Genomic DNA, 19,131 nt, shown 5'->3' with positions numbered 1-19,131 from the left:
AGCACGAGTGAAGCATTCGGCTGTGCCATGCAAATTCACGGCAGAGGAGCGTCCGACAAGGCTCAGAGATCGTTTTATTTCTGGTCTGCGAGACGCAAAGATGGTAGCGGCCATCCTGCGATTAACCGACATCACATTCGACTCGGCGGTCGTGACTGCTTCGTCTGTCAAGCAGACACTCACGGATGTCCGCGCCATTGCCGGCCAGGACGTAGTGAGTAGCTCCAGCTGGAGCATGGCGGCTAATCCCGAAGTCCACGCGGTAACCGCACAAGTGCCGCGGGTCATGCAGCCCGGAGTCCGAACGGTGGCTCAAGTGCCGCAGGTCGCACGCGCGCCTGGCGGTGCGGGGCGAGGGGCACCGCAGCACGGTCGCACCGGGAGCGAAGGGGCACCGCAGCACAGTCGCACCGGGAGCGAGGGGGAACCGCAGCACGGTCGCACCTGGAGCGAGGGGGCACCGCAGCACGGTCGCACCTGGAGCGAAGGGACTTTCCGCGGCTGCTGGGGGTGTGGGGGTCCGCACCTGCGACAAATGTGCCCATATAAGAACACCGTGTGTTTGAATTGTCACAAGGTGGGACATTTGAAGCATGTGTGTCGGATGGCGGGGGCCTCCGTTGGGGTCTTGGATGACGAGGTGCGAGAGGACCCCAGTGACCTGGAGATCGGCCTGCAACCGGGGCCTGACAATGCCGGCGAGCCAGAGCAGGAGATGCAACCACGGTTGAGTCTGTTTTCCGTTGGTTCGGAGATGACGACGCCTTTCACGGTTGAGGTCGAAGTGAATGGCCAACCTACTGTGTTTTGCGTGGATACTGGGGCGGCAGTGTCGGTCATGGATGAGCGGGCGACTCGTGGTCTTCGCGGTATTCGCCTGGTCAAGACGGCCTTGTCGTTATACACGTACACCGGTGAAGCGATTGCACCGCTGGCGAGGGCCGACGTCTCAGTGCGCAACCGAGATCGATGCGCCCGGCTCTCGGTGTTCGTTGTACGAGGGGAGGGGGAGGGCCCCCCCTGTTGGGTCGGGACTGGCTGGCGCACCTCGGACTGGGTCTCCGGTTCGTACCTCCAGATGTGCCAATGCTCTCTTTGAGGCCTTCGTCGAGTACCGAGGGCGAGGCTCTGGCGGGCGGCGAGAGCCGTATCAGCTCTCGCGATGAGTTCCCGCGCTTCGCTCGCGATGAGTTCCCGCGCTTCGGCAGGGTTCGTGAGGCAATGCGCGTCGGTGTTGTGCAGGCAGCTTCGACAGGTGACGGTGAGCCCGTGGCGTTAAAGGGAGTCGCGAGTCACAACATCGAGTCGACAGCCAAGAAGCGGACTCGTGATGCGGGTTGTGGGTTGTTGTTCATGGCATATGTGTTTTTCCTTGCTCTAGTGATGCAGTTTAACGTTGTTGAAATAAATGCCAGCAGTTCTCGTGTAAAAGTGGATGTGGCGGAGATCAGTCAATGGAGTTGGTGTTATGATCAATGTGATGTGGGGGCAAATAAAGAAGGTTTATTGGCCTCCAGTTGCCCCGGGCCGCAGGTAATTGCTTTGTCATGTGCTGGGATTTTATCAGAGAAGCGCGCTGTACGGACAAATGAGTTTGCAATGCTTCGTATAATGTTCGTAGTGATTTATAACGAGCCTATGATTGCAGTGTGGTTTAAATGGAGTTGCTCCCGTCTAGCTGCCGTGTGGGTCTCGGAGGTCGACTCGGAACCAAGACTGGTGCCCTGGTCGGCGTTACCCCCACCTCTGATTGCGGGCGCAGCTCTCTGTGTTCGCTCAAGGCCGTTGGGACGGGCGTTGGCGTCTCAACTGATTGTGGTGCGTGGGTTGTTTTGGAGCATTAAATGCGTACAGCCAGCGGCGCTGTTCAGCGCCCCCGGCCAAGGTCGATCAAGGCTGGCGCCACGGCTTCCAGACAGCGGGCTGCCGGCCTCGGGATGTTTATCTACGTCGGGTCTGCCTGGGGGGAGTGGGCCAGAGGCGTTTGATGGGGCTGGAGGAGGTTGGCCCGAAAGGTCGTTACGACCTTCGCGAGGGTCATGTCAGCATGGGCCGCCTGGGGGCGTTTTTGCTGCGTAGTGCTGCTGTGCTTCTCATTTTTGCTGCTTCATATCGGTAACGCGGTCAGACCTGGCCTTTGCTGCTCCACTCGCTCACATCGACACATTATATGATGTGGTGTGCTATTATACTTCGCTATTGGTCATTTTATTTTCATGATTATTATACCGAAGTCCTTATAATGCTTCTTATATTGGTGGTCATTTAATAATCATACTTTTAGGAGGGAGGAGTGTGGTGTAGTCTGCGGGCCTACGGGGAGGGGCATGATGGTGATGCATGATGGGCGTGATGATTGGAGGAGTGGTCGTGGTGGTTATCAGTAGGGTAAGAATACTGATTCTGGCTCACTTTTCCCCATGTAAATGAATGGGGGATTTTCAGCGATTCATAATTTTTTTCCCTAAAAATAAATCCCCTTTTTATCCCAAGGTATATTTATTTGTCTCCCCTTTTAACTTGGAGGTTGAACCTCATTGAATTGAACACCTGGGGGTTGAACAGCTCACTCATTGAACGTATAAAGATTTGTTCATTCTCAAATTCCTTCAATAGTTTAATTTTCTTTGCACAATAATCCCCATCTAAAATATTGACAAACAAGACATTTGAATCTTTATATTTTTTAAGATACCCCATTTGTGCCATTACGAAATGATAAACTTCTCTTAATGCTCTTGTTTGACCACCTCCTGAGCCACAGGTTATTTTTTGTTAAGCCCCGCCCACTTTTCTTTAAGCCCCGCCCACTTTCCACAAGGTATTCAATAAGCCCCGCCCACTTTTCTTTAAACCCCGCCCACTTTTGCTAAGCCCCGCCCACTTTTGCTAAGCTCCGCCCACTTTTCATAAGGTATTTCTTCTAAGCCACGCCCACTTTTCCTAAGCCCCGCCCACTTTTGCTAAGCTCCGCCCACTTTTCATGAGGTATTTTTTCTAAGCCACGCCCACTTTTCCTAAGCCCCGCCCACTTTTGCTAAGCTTCGCCCACTTTTCATAAGGTATTTTTTCTAAGCCACGCCCACTTTTCCTAAGCTCCGCCTACTTTTGCTAAGCCCCGCCCACTCTTACATCATTTCCAGTTCATCTCTGACTCACAAAGAAATCACTAGAAAATTACAGGATGTTATGGTTTTGAAAAATTTCCCAATGAAGGCTTGCCTAGGCTTGCCCAGGGAATTTCCAAAGGAAACCACACCCACCAGTCTTTCTCTATAAAAGCTTCAAACCCAGGCTCCATTTTAAACATTTGTTTTTGCTGGCAATGGTGTTTTGTGTGCTTGTCTCGAACTCTCTGTCTTCTATGGAACTAAACCTTCAAGTTGATGAACTGGATTCAAACCTCTTATCTATTGAGGTAAGATTTTTTATTTTCCTATTTTCAAACTTTGATTGAAGCATACTCATTTAATAATTAAATAACTTAATTAATACATTATTATTTTCTCTCACAGGAAATTGTGTCTGAAATACGAAATGAAAATACTGCTTTTGCCACAACTTGGGGGGAAATTGTTGGCTTGGTTGAAGACCTTATGAGCGACCAAGACCTTGAGTGGGATGACTTTGGTGTTCCTTGGAACTCTCTGTCTTGTATGGAACTAAACCTTCAAGTTGATGAACTGGATTCAAACCTCTTATCTATTGAGGTAAGATTTTTTATTTTCCTATTTTCAAACTTTGATTGAAGCATACTCATTTAATAATTAAATAACTTAATTAATACATTATTATTTTCTCTCACAGGAAATTGTGTCTGAAATACGAAATGAAAATACTGCTTTTGCTACAACTTGGGGCGAAATTGTTGGCTTGGTTGAAGACCTTATGAGCGACCAAGACCCACAGAACGAGTTCGTCCTTGATGACCCAACCAAAGAGTTATACCTTGGAGACCAGCAAAATCCTGAAAAAGAGTTTTACAGCAATAGTACTCATTGTGAGTTATCAAGACAATACCCACTGAACAAGTTATACCTTGATGAGCCAGAATACAAGTTTTACCTTGGAGACTCACAAATTTTGAAAAAATCAGTAAATGAGTTCTGCCTTGATGGTTTAAATAACTACCTTGGAGACTCAGGAAAAGGGTTCTGCCAAGATGGTTCTAAATATGGGGCCTACCTTGGAGACTCACAAATTTTGAAGAAATCAGTAAATGAGTTCTGCCTTGATGGTTTAAATAACTACCTTGGAGACTCAGGAAAAGGGTTCTGCCAAGATGGTTCTAAATATGGGGTCTACCTTGGAGACTCACAAATTTTGAAAAAATCAGTAAATGAGTTCTGCCTTGATGGTTTAAATAACTACCTTGGAGACTCAGAAAAAGGGTTCTGCCAAGATGGTTCTAAATATGGGTCCTACCTTGGAGACTCACAAATTTTGAAAAAATCAGTAAATGAGTTATCCTTAAGAGACTTTGTAAGTTGGTTTTACTTTGAATACTTGAAATGTGGGTTCTGGATTGATAACTCACAATGTGATACATATCTTGGAAACTCAACGGGAATGTGGTTATACCTTGAAGACTTGGAAAGTTGGGTTTATGTTGGACACTTGAAACTTTTTTGGGGGCTTTTATTTATTTATTTATTTATTTATTATTATTATTATTTTATTTATTTATATTTTGGAGACTTTTGGAGTTGCTATCACTCTTTGGGATCTAAACCTATCGATGTAGTTCTTTGTCGGATGGTGCTTGATGGGAGCAAGATCAAGAAAGTTCTGGGAAGAAAGTGCAGGCTTACTCCCCCTTTTTACGTCATCAAACCTGAAAGCCTTAAAAGACAGAATTGGAAGAAGAAAAAAAAAAACGTAAAAATATATATATATATATAGGTGGAAATCTCATTTTGAAAAAGACATTGTGTTGGGCGAGGATTGAGTTGGGGTTGAGATTTTGAATGTGAGGGTTGGGGTTGAGATTTTGAATGTGAGGGTTGGGACACACACACACACATACACATCAACAAACAAAAGTTAAGCCTTGACTATTCAGTTGAGGATTCTGTGTTTGGGGTTCACAGATCTAAGAACGTCCCCCTTGACACACATTATATACTGTTATACACCTCGGACTTGGCCCTCGAGTGTCCACAACGGTGTATAGTAGGAGGGAGTGAAGCGCCAACCTATTGCTCCCATTGCACACACACACACACACACAAACAAAAGTTAAGCCTTGACTATTCAGTTGAGGATTCTGTGTTTGGGGTTCACAGATCTAAGAACGTCCCCCTTGACACACATTATATACTGTAATACACCTCGGACTTGTCCCTCTAGTGTCCACAAAGGTGTATTATCTGCTTAGTTTTGTCTTTTGTAATTCCTGTGAATAAAATGAACCTAAAATCTCTTCCCTTCCAAATCATATATTTTATAAGTCCAAGGAACTGTATCTATTACATCAACAATTTTAAAAAGTTCTTTCGTCCATCGTTCAGTAAAACCCTTTTCAAAATGAGATTTCCACCTATATATTCTTACGATATCACCAACTTTGAACTTAGGTTTTCTGACATTAATCTCTTTTTCATATTTTAATTTTGTAAATGTTTCTGATGGCTTCATATTCGTTGACGTGTGAATCGTGTCATTATACTTATCCACAATATCCTGAATAAAAGATAACCATTGTTGTGAACCGAGTTGTGTGAATTTTTTATATAGTCTCTCTTTTAAGGTACGATTAAAACGTTCAACAACAACTGCCTTCCCTTCATTAAAGGTACTGTATAATGTAATACTGTTATTTTTAGAAAATTCATAAATGTCTTGTTATAAAACTCTCTACCCTCATCAGTCCACAATTTCTTAGGTTTTCTCTTACTTTTATTAAATATCTGTTGAAAAGCTAACATAAGAGTATTACCTGTTTTGTTTTTTAAAGGGACAACCCACGCATATCTACTCCTCAAATCAATAACGGTTAAAGCATACTTGTACCCCTTATCATTATTGAGTTCAATCAAATCAGCAGACCAGATATAATCAACTTCCTTGGAATAAACTTTCCTTCTCTGAAACTTTGTGAATATTGGTTTATGTAATTCATCAGCTAATTGCTCTTCAGTCTTAATGGCATCATTAGAGCCTATAAGTTTTTTGAATTTCCAAGTCCAAGTTTCAATTTAGCACTAATCATCTTCTTCACGATGAACCTATCAACTTTTTCTCTCAAGGTTGGATTTTGTATCAGAGACAAATTATATAACATTTCTCTATCGGCTTCATGCTTTTCTTCCAACGTTGTGGTATTCCCATAATCAATATCGTGTCTCATGCACACTTCATCAACTCTATTGATTGGTTTACTCCAGGATTTAGGATTGTTTGCCTCATCTAATCTTTTATCCAAGTTTGTGCCTGCACCACAGAAAGAATACCCTGGAAGATGTAATTCCCCTGGTATTCCAGTAGTTGTAAATTTACTTCCTGATAAAAACTTTTGTATATCTCCTCCGAGTTTGTGTTTAGAGATAAATTGATTTTTTTTTGAACCACACACCGAACATATACCTTTTTGTATAACCCTGTTATTTTTACTTTTAATATATGAAATATTTTTAGTATTAGTTTTCTTTTTACATTTGAGACAATAACTCATTTATTTATGAGAAAAATTTCTGCAGAGTGCAAAAACCTTTTTAGTTTCCAACATGCACATTTGAATCTTAATTTTTAAAACATAAAGAATCCTTAGAAATGCCTTCACTCTCTCCTCCATTTATTTAAGAAAAAACTTGAATTAAAATGAATAGCTTGACGATGCTAATAGTTTTGTTGAAAGTATTGCAAATAGACTTGTTAATTCTTTGTATTCCTCCTTGGTGGGTTGAGTTATTTTCTGTAATACCTCTATTCTTTTTTGAATCTCACTGGTTTCCATACTATAATATTTATTTATTCTCTCTCTTTCCTCCCTCTCCTCCCTCTCTCTCTTCTCTTTTTCCTCCTTCTCTTTCTTCTCCCTCTCCTCCCTCTCTCTCTTCTCTTTTTCCTCCTTCTCTCTCTTCTCCCTCTCTCTCTTCTCTCTTTCCTCCCTCTCTCGATTCTCTCTCTCCTCCTTCTCCTTTTCCTCCTCTTCCCTCTCTTCTTCAACTCCTTCCTCATCCCTTACTATACTTGAATCGTTTACACCCCATAGAATATTATACATATATTCATCAGGATTTCTTGTTATTCCTGTATCCAAAATAATTTTTTTTACAACAGGAAACCAATAAAATTTCTTTTGAATTTCTAAAAGAGCCTTACCTTTTCTTAACCTTATAATTTTTTCATTATTTAACATTCTAATTAAATCTAAAGTTGTCGGTTTATCAACATCAGCATAATGCCAATCTTTTATTGAAAATACCTCATTCTTATGTTGTAGAACATATTTATTAAAATACCGAATACCCTTTTCTTGAAGGTATGCTTGGACACAGAAATGATAATTTTCTTGAAGCCTTCTTGCTGTCATTTATGTATTAGAAATATATGTTAGAATAATATTATGGCACGAAACACCTCCCCATCTTCCCATAGTTAAATCATTTTGTATTTCCTTACTTATTATATATAATCCTGTTTTTTCTGTTTTCATGAGATAAACAAGGGCAAAACCATTATTATATTTACCCTTATTAAATTCTTTTATTTGTTGTTTACTAATCGTGGCTCCACAAAACTCATTCTCGATACAAAGTGGATAATATTCTTCCTTACGAGACTGATTTAATTGTTCCAGGTCTTCGAGGTTAATTTTAAATGACCAATTATACCCTAAATCATTCATATCATACCCCCATTGTTCTATTCTCATACAAACGATACGCCCTTCTTTATAAAAATTTATTTTAATTCGAACTGTGAATTCTGTATGACCTGGAGATAATATCAACACTTCTGTATCTTTAGAATACACAGCCGTTTTATTTAAGTATATATATTGTGATAAATCGCTTAATCTCACCAAGTCATTCGCGTCAGTCGGGCTTGGATAATTTTTAATTTATAAGCATTTTTCATGTTAATATTTTTGTTTATATTATATTTATATCGTTCAGCCTGTGCCTTTGTATAATAATTTGATAAATCAATATCCAGTTCTTGAGATACACCAAAGATAGAACCATCTTTACCAACATAAGTCATTTATATTAGATTAAAAATAATATCATAAAATTTTTTATTTTTGTTGAGTTGAAATAACACATATAGACATAATTGACCACAACACTTGGAATTTAATTCTTGGACTTGAAATGTTTGATAAACACCATTCTGTAAGAATTTTATGACTTCAACAGGTGGTGGAAGACCAAAACTATCAAAATAATATTTGTCTTGACTATTAAAAATACAAACCCAATGAGAACCGTTCCCATCATTATCTTCTAAGTTCATAATAATATTCTTTGTATGTTTCGACACATTTGTTAATTCATCTCTCATACAAATAACCACATTATGAATTTTTAATTTCTTACAATATTTGACAAGTTGTAAATTTGATGTTGTATTCTTTCCAAATTCTTTCAACCACTCATCAATGCTCATTTATTTATTAGAAAGATATAATCCATTACCTCTTTTCGTTAATTTTACACCTGCTTGTGCTATAGAAGAAAGCATATCTCCAACTAACAATCTCGCTTTATCAGGCAGACCTTCAAGTTTTTCAGCAAAATCTACAATTACACCACTTCCACTAATTTGTTTCTCCAACTCTTTGTTATGTCTTTCCAATTCTTTTTGAGCCTGGAGTTGAGCCTTCCTTTCGTTGGCAGTTTTGACCGCTGTTGAAATACCACCCGTCAATGCTCCAACCGCACTTAAACCAGCAAATAAAGGAATTAGAAATGGGAGAAATCCTCCACTCGTCTCTCTTATTGAATATTTTTTCAACATTCGTTTTATCATTTTAATTTTAAGTGAGCCAGTGTCATTCAAGATTTTAACCTGTTCTCTTGTGAGCAAAACATCAATTCTTACTGCTCCTTTTCTCTGAATTGTATTCACGTTAATCGTACAAGGCTTTTGATTTTGAACACAAGATGATAGTTTATGAAGATTGATTTGATTAACATATACCCCAGTTGGTACTTTGCCACTCATTTATTTAACAAAAAAATTATGTGAGACTAATCATCACACCATTATCTGTATTAATCTGCAATTCTGTTTCTTCCAAAAGCAAACAATATGTATCAACTTCTTCACTCTCTCCTCTTTCAATGTATAGGGAAGTATCCACTCGATTAGACTTTATAGTTTCTTTTTGAGCGCTCAGGTCAAACGTATAGATTGTATACAAACTTTTAAATGCTGTCATATCCAAAATAGGTTCTTTATTTCCATTACTTTCACACACCTTTTGGTAAGACTTGTATGCTTCAGCAAAATCATTTTTTTCCCAATTAATTTCCAATCTATCTCGTGGATAAAATGTTCCATCTAGAGAAACGCGAAGTTGTTTCACCTTAGCATTATCACTCAATGCATTATTCTTATCAGTCGCAGTATCACCATCTGGCTTTTTAAAAATCATCCACAGATATCGTGGCTTTCCTTCCAGAACACCCAAATTCCACGTGTAAGTAGTTTGATTGAGTTTAACGTGTTGACATCTTCTTTTGAGGTATGATACACTGAGTGGATTCTTTGAGTTAAGTCTTCGATTCAACATCTCTTCTGTTTTAAGATTAGGAGTATATTCACTGATATACCAACTCATCTCCTCAATTACAAATTTATTCTGATCACCAAAAGCATTACCAACACCAAAAAGCAATCTATTTTCATTATCATTCCTTTGTAGTTGAAATCTAATTTTAAGACCATACAGAACTTTATCATAATCACAAAATCCAAATATACCTTTAAGAGGAACTGCCACAGTAAAACTATTTTCTGCTTTTGTATCATCATTATACATTCCTTTCCTTTGAATATATCCAGGGTCTGTGTTTGTTCCCGTTGACATATCAGGAATAAAACCTTCGACAGACCCCTTTCCCATTCTATCACTGAATGTATAGAGTGTAAATTTCATCATTTCAGATACAGCAGAGACATAATCAACCGCTTCAACTTCTTGTGTTCCAATATACAATCGCACACTATCAAACATTTTCCAGAAGAAATCATTTACAAGTGTAGCGTTTGTGTTATTCCCAGCCTTAGTGAATTTAAATTTACACAACAAGAAACTTTCGGAGAGATTCAAATAGGTTTGTTGATTATTTATTTCAAAACTTTTTGTACCATTTGTATTCCAGTCTGTTCCAGTTATTGCATTTACCTTGAAGTAATCTTCTTTTTAGTGGAGTTTGAGATAATAATAGTATCATCCAAATCATAGATACTATCAATTGCTTCCATACTTGTATTTATTTAGGAAAAAGATGTTAAAACTTTTGAAACCCTGATCCAAGTATTTGAATTATTTTCTGTCGTTCTTGGGGGGACAACTGAGTTTTACCTTTCTTAATTTCTTTTATTGCTTGTAATTTATGAGATTCTTTCTGAGCATCTTTTATACTCTTTACAGCACCTGCTACATTTCCCACAGCAGAAGCAGTTGAACCAATTAGGTCTTTATGTTTAAGAATAGTTGAACCAATACCCATGAGAGTATCAATTATCCCATCTCCTCTAAATTGATGTCCAACACCCCTTTGTCTCTTAGGTTTATAGTATCCTCTACCAAGATACATACCTTCACCCTTGTAGTACGGGAAAGGAACATCCCATCCCCTGTAATTATTTTATATTTTCCCAACTCGTGCTTCCTCACAATAACCATCGTATTTATTTATTGAAAAACTTCACGTAGGTGAATTCTGATGGATATAACTTCTCCATTAAAAGAAATCACACGATTATCTTGGTCGGTTATCCTAAAATTTACTCTGTGTATGGTTTTTCCTGACACAGGTAGATAAACCAAATTTTTAGGCTCCATATTGAATTTATAACCAATTGGGGTTGAGTATGCGCTGAATGAAAATATTGTATTTGTTTTTAATCCATCATTATAAGCACCATCAATCAAATCACAGTGAATTAACACCGAATTTATTCCTGAGGATATTTGAATGACATTATCACTGTAAAACGTCCCATTAGTTTCAATCTTTTTGAGGAGAAACCTAATAACTCTCTAAATGAATTATCAATTGTGAAATCAACCTTGTAGTTATTTTTTACTTTAATCGTTGATTTTGAAGTATGTTTTTGAATGTTTATAACAATATTTTTTGGTTCATCACCCTGTTCTTTCATAAGACGAGCAATTTCGGAAGATATTTGAGAAATCTCGTATGCTTGGGTTGAGACTGTTATCGTTTTGTATCCACTTCCCGGATTATAACTAAACTTGTCATTTTTCTCGGTTATATTAAATAAGGTATTATAAGTCTCCATGGACAATAAAGATGCCTCATATTCTTTTGTTGTGTCAAGTTGTAGTGGGTATGGGAATGAAGATGTGTGGTCGCTTGTTGTGAAATTAAAACTCAGGATTGTGCTTCTCATCTTATTTAATATGAGATAAAATGTCTTTATATTGAGATTTATTAATTATTTTCATGTTCATCAACTGGTCTAAAATGGCTGATGCTTCATTAAAACAATTGTTATTTCCAGCCTTCTTACTGCCGAACAACAATAACAGTCTATTAACTAATTGCGATGGGTCATTTGGAAGAAAACTAATACCTGAACCAAGGATACTTAAAGCCTGAATAATGTGTTTCTCCTTCTCATTCTTCCTACTTTTACCAGAAAGAATAACCTTATAATTTAGAGTGTTCAGCAAATCAATATATACTCTATCATCATTATTTTCCATATCCAATGGTTTATCAATATACTTTGATTCATCCCTCACAGTTGAACCTTGTCTTCCATCTTTTGTGAGAAGAAACATTAATCTCGGAGTTAGTTTAACAGGGGGTTGAGCAGAACTTAAGAACCTTAATTCATCATTAAATATCAATACCTTTTCTTGAACAAGATGAAATATTGCTGGTTGTTCTGTTGGAATGAGTCCTGCTTTGGTTTTTGAATCCGCTGAATATTCATTGTTTTGAACAGCATTCACAATATAATCAGGGGGTTGATTAATCTCTTCCAGTTGTTGAAATAAACCTTCATCATGTTCTAATTCTCCAATATGCTCTAATTCTTCCTCCGTCATTTGACTGAAATCTTTTAACATTTGAAGCTTTCTAGGAGTATATTCTACTGTGGGAACTGTGGAAACATCTTTCATTTTTTCTTGGGAAGTTTTTAAAAGTGGTTTAAAAAATTTCTCTTGTTTTTTTTCAAATGCTTCTTCGCCCGTTAGTTTCTGTCTGCGTTTCTTCTTTATGTCTTCCTGTTGTTTTACCACTTTTGAAACCAACTCTTGATGTTCCTTAAATCTTCTTGCTCTTTCTTTTGTATCCATTTATTTATTGTAAAATATCATTTAATGAATTGTAAAGATCAACAGGGAAATTTTCCTTTTCTTCATCATTCAAGTAGATGTGTTCAAATAAATCCTTTTCTTTAAATATTTCATCAAATTCTTTATTAACATTAATGCGAGTTGTAATTTCTTCTTCACTAATCCTTGCATCTCTGCTTTTCATACGTTTGTGTTGAGTTTCTTCATCAACATCAAAACCGAATGATAAAATCTTCACTCCACTCAGATATTTAATAATTTGTCTCGTTCCTTCTGGATTAGTTTCTAATATCCCAACACCACCAGATTTTAGTTTCTTTAACTCACTCTTACAATGTGAATATTTTGTTGTACCAAGAGAAACCTCCTCAAATATTTGTCCTTCATTCCTCAATCGCATATGTTCCTCCACTGAAATATAGTGATAATCTTCACCTTTTACTTCTCCAGGTCTTATTGCTCTAGTTGTTGTTGATACAATGCGTATCACGGGGTGTTTTTTAAGTAAATTTACAATATTCTCATTTGTACTACACAAGAACCTTGATTTATGAAAGTTTTTTCCAGAAGCAGATTTACCCACAAGATTTATAATAATAGTTGTCATTTATATATGTAATTGTTTATAAAACAAAAAATATATCCCTTAATATCTCATCTTGTTTCACAACAATATATTTATATTTTTCAGTCGTGTGCTTCATATAATCCTCAAATTTCTTTTTACTACATAATGTAGAACAATTATCTCTCCAAAAATTATTGATATCTATTGAATTTAACTTGAATAAAATAAAAGTATTAGCATTGTTTCTGATGGAACGACGAGGAAGTTGAAAGTACGATTGACTAAGATAAATACAATTACAAGAAGAATGTCTCCCTCTTGTGTAGTAGCTGTCCATTACCGTTTGGTTTCTCTCATTAACACAATCATCAAAGATAACGAGGTTCTTTTTTGATTTATCCAAATCTTGGGGAGACGGTATATCATCCGTATTATCACTAAGAATACAAGTTATAAGATTTGATTTCTTTTTACATCTCTGTGTATCACAAAATAGTTGAATTATATCTTCAATGTTATAATCATTTAGGTTTTTTTGACGTTTAAATAAACCTATTATATCTTCTTTTTGAAGACCAGCATTAAAACCTTGTGAGAGTAGTTGATACTCTGGTTGAAAACTCGACTTTGTGAAAATTATTAAATTATCATAATCTAAAAAGTTGGGAGTGAGGAGCATTTTTAAAAGTAAGCAGGTTTTTCCACATCCACTTGAACCAACTATGAGACATCTTAATGAATTTGGGAGATTTTTATGGTTGTTAAATTTTATCTTATTTTCCCAAATAGGTAAAAAATCATTCATTTATATATTTGAAAAACAGATTATTTAATTTATTATTGGCTTTTTTAGAAACTCTATATTTTATCCTAAGTTCAGGTTTAATTTCAAGATAATCCATTATTTTATTTATACAATATCTTGTGTTGATATTTCCCTGAAAATTACATCCATGAATAATATACAACAACAATCCTTTGAACATTTCTCTTATACGTTCAGTTTCTTCCCTTGTAAGGAAAGGTGTGTTATCATCCTCATACTTTACATTCATTTCTCTAATCAATCTTGTAAAGTAATTCATTTTTGGTGTAAATCTAAAAGAATTATTTTCCTTTTTATATTTTTTATTATCATTAATTAGAAGATAATCACAGAATATACATTGTTTATAGGCTTTTGACTCTGTGTTTAATCCCCGTCTTTCACACGCAGGACAATTCTCAATTTTGTCATATGGAGAATCAGGAAAGTCTAGCATATTTATAAAGTCAAACTTTACTTAAACTGAAATTCATCTATACTTTCAGTTGTATATTACCATCGATATCGATATACTTTTTTTCATTATCAGATTCAACGACAACATTTTTTATATTAAAGGTAATTTTAAAATTATCGTTAACTACTATTGAACGAAATGTCATTTCACCTGATATATTAACATCCTTTATTTCATCAAGATTTACATCTTTAGGGTTGTTGAAAAAAATACAAATTTCTCCTTGCATATTACAGATGGTCTTATCTTTTCTTTCTAAAGCTTCATCCATAAGGTTTTTGTTCTTTGATACTTTTTCTTGTTTCATTGCTTTTTCTAGTTTTGAATATATTACTAGAAGGAGAGGAGAAACTTTTGTTAGAGATACTTTAATTGATGTTCTACCAGGTATACTAAAAGCCCTTCCACTGAAGGAAATTGAAGAACTCATATTATTTACCATAATAGTTTTTATCCAATAGTTGTTATATTTATCTTTGTTCAATTTTACATCCTTGACATATTTCTCAGTATCTTTAACAGATGAAGAGATTGATTGAAACTTGTCTTTTGTGTCTTGAAACATTGTATTTATTAAGTGAAAAAGTTGGAGGATAAAATGTTTTTAAGCACAGATTCACCTATAAATTAAACGAAATTTTCATCAAGAAAATTTTAGTTTAAGCAAAGTTTTATTCTATAAATATGGTGAATACAACGTACTGCGATGTTTGTAATCACGAATATAAACATTATAGAAAACACCTCCGAACCAACAAACACACATTTAATCTATTTCATCAAATATCTCCTCTTGAGTTGGAAAGAAAACATTGTGATATCTGTTCAAAGGATGTTTTGAAGAGTAGTTATAATCAACATCTTCAATCACAAGAACACAAGAAAAATGAGTTTAAAGTAAAGGGAGACTATTATATTGAAAACACTGATGGGGCATTTAAAGGGCATATAAAAATAAGGATTTTTCAATTTGGAGAACCCGGTCCATCATCAATAGCTGAATCAATTGAAATAGTGAAACCCGATGTTGAAAAATTTATTAAAAAGACATTAAAAGAAATGAAAACTTTAAAGTTTTATATGGGAGTGAAAATGAATATGAAAAGACAAGATGAAGAACAAACTCCTTATATGAGAACAGATCTTCATTTTATAACATCATTTCAAGATTTTTTGAATAGTGGGGTTTATGAAGAACTATCAAGACAAGAGGAGGATGTTGATAATACAGTGGTAGGAAGTGGATTCAATATTAAAAAATCATCTTTTTAGATATACACATTCTAAAATCAAACCCTCTTAAAGCTTCTTCTTATATTGAATTACCAAAAGAAATAAAACTAAAGAAGGCAGTTGTTAATATTAAGAACAATGATAATAAATGTTTTCTCTGGTCTGTTCTTGCTCACTTACATCCACCAAAATGTAATTCAGAAAGAGTAAAACAATATATGAAATATGAGAATACCTTAGACATTAAAGATTTTAAATTCCCAATGCCACTAACAGATATTCCTAAATTTGAGAAAAAGAATAATCTTTCTATTAATGTATATGGGTTAACGGATACAAACAAAGTTCAAATATTAAAAATTTCAAACAACTATAAAAATGAAGAAACACACATTGACCTTTTATATTTTAGTGTTGGAAAGAATTCACATTACACATACATCAATAATTTATCAAGATTAATCTCTTCTCAGGTATTCAGAACAGCAAACAAAATATATCCTTGTAAGCGATGTCTTAATTCATTTCATACAAAAGAACGATTAGAACAACATTCAAAATATTGTAGTAATCATAAATCAGCTGTAATTACAATGCCTAAACCTGGTGAAAAGATTTATTTTGAAGATTATAATAAATCTATCATGCACCCATTTGTGATATACGCTGATTTTGAATGTATCCTTAAAAAGATAAATACTGCTTCTCCTAATCCAAAAGAACCATATACAAATAAATATCAAAAACATATTCCTTGTGGTTTCTGTTATTATATCAAATCATCTGTTGGAGAAAAGTATAACAAACTTGAACATTATCGTGGAAAAAATGCTTCACAAGAGTTTGTAAAACGATTAGAAAAGGATTGTATAAGACTCACTAAATTAATGAAAGAAACAAATGAACCGATGAAATTAACCAAAGAAGAAAAATTAGAATTTAGAATGAACAATATCTGTCATATTTGTGAGGGGGAAATTAAGGAGTCTAAAGTTAGAGACCATTGTCATCTTACTGGTAAATATAGAGGTCCCGCTCATTCCTGTTGTAATCTTAATTATAAATTACCTTCTTTTATTCCAGTCTTTCTTCACAACAGCGCCAACTATGATACACATCTATTTATAAATGAACTTTCAAAAACACCAGGGAATATTTCTGCCATAACAAACACAAGTCAAAAGTATATTTCATTTTCAAAAATGATATTCACAAAACCTATAACTCGTATTAGGTTTTTAGATTCTTACAAGTTTATGGGAACACCACTAGCCTACCTCGCATCAAATCTAAGCTCCACGGACTCTTTTCCAAATCTTAATTCATTCTTTCCAAAAGAGGAAATTCTCACTCAAGAGGAAATTCAGATTAAAGAGAGAATTCAAAGTAAAGAGGAAACTCTAATTAATGAAGAAATTCTAACTGAAGATGAAATTCTAATTATAAAGAAAATTCGAACTAAAGAGGAAATTCAGATTAAAGATGAAATTCTGATTAAAGAAGGAATTCTTACGAGAGAGGAAATTCAAACAAGGAATGAAATTCAAAGTAAAGAGAAAATTCTTACAAGTAAGGGAATTTATCCTTATGATTATATGGATTCATTTATGAGATTTAAAGAAACACAACTTCCTTCAAAAGAAAGTTTCTATAATAACCTTTATGAAGAAGAGATAAGTGATAAGGAATATAAACACGCACAAGAAATATGGAAAATATTTAAGATAAAGAACCTTGGAGAATATCACGATTTATATCTAAAAACAGATGTTTTATTGTTAGCTGATGTGTTTGAAGCTTTTAGATCACTCTGTCATAATAAAAATTGTTATGGATTAGATCCTGCCCACTATTTCACAGCTCCTGGTTTAGCTTGGAGTGCAATGTTGAAAATGACAAAACAAGATATAGATTTAATCAGTGATGTGGATATGCTTTTGATGATTGAGAAGTCCAAGAGAGGTGGAATATCACAAGTATGTTCAAAAAGATATGCTAAAGCAAATAATAAATATCTTCCAAATTATGATAGTGAAAAAGATAGTAATTATTTGATGTATTTTGATGCTAATAATTTGTATGGATGGGCAATGTCTCAATCTCTGCCTTATGGTAAATTAGAGTGGGTGGAAGAAAAGGATTATGAAAAGGCTTTGATGAATATTGTTATTTCTTCTCAAGAGGAATTGAATGACGAAGAAGAAGGTTATTATTTTGAAGTTGATTTGAGGTACCCGAGTGATCTTCATAATAAGCATAAAGATCTTCCTTTTGCATGTGAGAAAGAAACTCCAAAGAAAGAATGGTTAAGTGATTATCATAAAAGTTTTAATATTAAAGGCAAATCAACAGAAAAGTTATTAACAACATTCTATGATAAAGAGGGATATGTTTTACATCAGAGAAGCTTAAAACAGTTTTTGAGAGAAGGATTGAGAGTAGCTAAAATTCATAGAGTTTTAAAATTTAAACAAAGTCCTTGGGTGAAAAAGTATATTCAATTTAATACAGATATGAGAGCAAATACAAAAGTAAAATTTGAAGGGGACTTTTATAAATTAATGAATAATGCTGTATTTGGAAAGACTATGGAAAATGTTAGAAACAGGCAAAACATTAGATTCGCAACATCTTGGAAAGAAGCTTCGAGATTGATAAATAAACCAAGTTTTGAGAGAGAAGAGGTTTTTTCAGAGAACTTTTCTGCAATTCATATGAAAAAGGAAAGTATTGTAATGGATAAACCAATTTATATTGGAACAGCAGTTCTTGATTTATCAAAGATATTGATGTATGATTATTTGTATAATGACTTAAAGAAAGAGTATGGTGAAAATGTTTCATTGTTGTATATGGATACTGATAGTTTTATCCTAGATATAAAAACTGATGATGTTTATGAAGATATGAAGAAAAAATATTGGAGTATATGATACAAGTAATTTCAGCAAGAAGAGTGAGTTATTTTCCAAAAAGAATGAAAAGGTTATTGGTAAGTTTAAGGATGAGTTGGGTGGAAAAGTAATGAGTGAGTTTATTGGATTGAGAGCAAAGGCATATGCTTATAAGTATGGTGAACAGATTGATAAGAGGTTAAAGGGAATAAAGAAATATGTAATAAAGAAATCAATAACTTTTAGAAATTATTATAATTGTTTGATGAATAAGAAAGAAGAATATAGGAAAATGAATACAATAAGAAGTTATAAACATAACATATATAGTGAAGAAGTAAATAAAAAGGCATTAGGAGCCTTTGATGATAAGAGATTTATTTTAGATAATGGAATAGATTGTGTTCCATATGGATATTGTATGATAGAGTGTATAAAATAGATTATGTTTTAACGATGGGAAGATGGGTTAGGGTTTTTTAAGGGCTACCGCCGCGTTTTTCACAATATATAAATGGTTAAACCAAGTATTAATCAAACTAAAGAGTGGAGAAAATCTCAGTCTTGGTATATAAATGGAAAACATAATGAATGTGAAAAATATCAAATAAGTCTTATTGAAAAAATAACTAAAACAAAGGTAAA

General features: G+C 35.1%; 1 long non-coding RNA gene across 1 annotated transcript; it reads left to right on the top strand.

The window, feature by feature from the left end:
• Positions 1 to 2,388: 2,388 nt before the first annotated feature.
• On the top strand, positions 2,389 to 5,705 carry LOC147018108 (uncharacterized). The gene is made up of 2 exons (XR_015062286.1): positions 2,389 to 3,710; positions 3,808 to 5,705. It is a non-coding gene; the product is annotated as an uncharacterized LOC147018108 (long non-coding RNA).
• The last annotated feature ends 13,426 nt before the right edge of the window (positions 5,706 to 19,131 follow it).

The sequence above is a fragment of the Eptatretus burgeri genome, chromosome 10, assembly GCF_056783735.1.
Source record: "Eptatretus burgeri isolate ZD-2024b chromosome 10, Ebu_testis_v1, whole genome shotgun sequence".
Taxonomy (NCBI): Eukaryota; Metazoa; Chordata; class Myxini; order Myxiniformes; family Myxinidae; genus Eptatretus; species Eptatretus burgeri.
This window is presented reverse-complemented; position numbering and strand designations above follow the sequence as displayed.